General features: G+C 49.1%; 1 non-coding gene across 1 annotated transcript in view; it reads right to left on the bottom strand.

The window, feature by feature from the left end:
• LOC150030310 (18S ribosomal RNA) overlaps nt 1-181 on the bottom strand; it is a 1,744-nt gene extending 1,563 nt beyond the window's left edge. Inside the window, exon 1 of the ribosomal RNA XR_016527081.1 lies at nt 1-181. This exon is cut by the window's left edge and continues 1,563 nt beyond it. This is a non-coding gene — a ribosomal RNA (18S ribosomal RNA).
• Nucleotides 182-2,500: the final 2,319 nt, after the last annotated feature.

Genomic DNA, 2,500 nt, shown 5'->3' on the forward strand with positions numbered 1-2,500 from the left:
GTTTGTTGCACGTATTAGCTCTAGAATTACTACGGTTATCCGAGTAGCAGATACCATCAAACAAACTATAACTGATTTAATGAGCCATTCACAGTTTCACAGTCTGAATTAGTTCATACTTACACATGCATGGCTTAATCTTTGAGACAAGCATATGACTACTGGCAGGATCAACCAGGTAGCATTCCTACACGACGTCGCAGCCCACATGATAGCACCAGCCGCCCTCCGGCAAGACGACAGTGGGCACCAAATCAACACGGGCGACGAGCGTCATTCGTTTAAGCAATATGCAGAGGCAACACGTTCGAGAGACTTCCCGAGCATATCATGCCGCCAAATGCACCGCATCCAAGAGAGTGAGCACCAACGACGCGGGCCGCAACAAGCCTTGGAAAGGATTAAGCGAAACACGACGCGAGCTTTAGGGTTCGTCGTGCACTCAACTAAGGCTACCGACAGAAAGGGACTAACGAGACGCGATACTTCCATCGCGTGAGGTACCAATGCAAGAACCGATCAATTTCAGCCACTCGAAACACTTCTTTGGGGCACGTCAATGAAGAGGAGTCGACGTCGACAGTTCGATGCCCGAGCACCGACCCTGTCGACCAAAACTACCGGATCACCACTCACGCGCCATATGCCATCTGAGCCTGAACAACACTCGACTATCCGCACCCCTACCCTACAGCAAGGACGCAGAGTCGTCAAGCGAGGCCAAGCACGCAACGTCGTGCACGATCGAACAATCTCACACAACTCTCTAATTCCATTCCAGTTTTTGCTTCAAGGCGACCCCTTCCATCGCATCAAACAAGGGAAAGACTGCAGGTCATCTCGTCTCGCAAGGGATAAGTCCATCTAGACCATGCAAGCAACCACGTGCTTTTGCATCGTCCAAACAAGCCCATCCTTCTAGCTCAACTCAACATCCCGCTATCTCTCTCCGTCCGATGCAAGGACGTAGACCTCCGACCGCGTCCAAGCCCCAAGCATATGTTGGTATTATGTTGCACACTATGCTTGGAGCATGGACACGGCAACAGGGGTACCCCTACGCCCTACCCATGCAGGTAGGTCGACCCCCCATATAGTGCATTTTGAACAATTTTTGGTCTGGCAGGCTTGCATATGTCAAATGACAAGCTGTCACTCACTCAAAAAACTCAAGTTTTATAATGTCTCATGGCATGGACGTGATTGGACTATGATTAGGACACTCAAAGTAGTGTGCAACACAAGTTTCATAATTTTTTAAACAACCAATAATATTTTATGAATATTTTATTATTAAATATTAAAAAAAAATAATAATATGGTTAGAGGTGGCAAAAAATTCTGATATCTTGTTACAATCATTTTTGTATGTTGGTTAGTTTGTAAAAAAAATTTGAGGTCAATCCAAGCATAGGAAAATGGATTTCACAAGTCATGGTTGGTGTTTCCTAACATGCACAAGGTCGGTGTCAGTGGGCACGCGCTGTGTGGCTGTCCCCAGTCTTAGGTTGTCGCATTGTGTGAACATGATTGATCTTATATTTGGTAGACATTATTGTTTTATGTTTATGGTTTACCAACAAAAGATTCAAACAAATCCAAACATTACAACATAGAATTCAGGTTTCATGGTGTTAAGTCTTCATGCATGCACGGGTAGAGTCATGGCACGGAGAAGGTCGGCATCTCTGGTGTTGTTCCCAACACCTTTTAGCGAAAAAATTTTTATTGGAAAGATCATTCTATATTGTTAGTGAACATCAAAAGTTATTGTTACGTTGTCGTTGGGGTGTACAATATTTGTGTTGCAGGATGGACGAGATAATGCAAGCTTAAGCATATTAGACCGGTGACACCATGTTCCGTCAACCAAGGTGCAACGACCAAGCCTCCACCCCCCCTTTAAAAGTTTTTTTGTAATTTACACTTTACCCAGGATTCAGAATCATTCCAAGTTGAAGTTATGCTTTACAATACTAATCTACTCCGTTCTTAATACATGCTAACCTCCATGGACAAACATAACCTTCATGTATCTTTGGGAAAAGGATTGATGTTGAGCGTTGGATGAGGGAGGACGACACGGGGGGGATGGCGAGCATAGGGGTGATGCATGTCGTGCACAAATGCTAGTGTAAGGGTGGGCGGGTGGTCATCGGTGGGCATGGCGTGCAGGGTGGGTGGGCATGGCACAGGGGCAAGGCGGGCATGACGTGTGCTCGAGGATGGGTTGAGTGGGCATGGGCTGCGCTCGCAAGGGGGTGCTGGGTGAGATTGGGCGACGATGGGTGGGGCTGAGTAGGTAGGGGGCATGGCACGCCCGCGGGGTGGGGCTGAGTGGGCATGGGGCGCTCGCACAGGTGGCTGGGTGGGCGTGCGGCGCGGGCACAGGCGAGCAGGGGAGCATGGCTGGGCGTGGGGCGCGCGCCCGGGCGAGCAGTGTGATGGGCGTGGGGCGCGGGCACAGGCGAGCAGGGTGGGCGTGGGGCGCGCGCACGGG

Source organism: Benincasa hispida, unplaced genomic scaffold (assembly GCF_027475165.1).
Source record: "Benincasa hispida cultivar pf3 unplaced genomic scaffold, pf3_genome.v1.1 HicScf314, whole genome shotgun sequence".
In the NCBI taxonomy this organism is placed as follows: domain Eukaryota; kingdom Viridiplantae; phylum Streptophyta; class Magnoliopsida; order Cucurbitales; family Cucurbitaceae; genus Benincasa; species Benincasa hispida.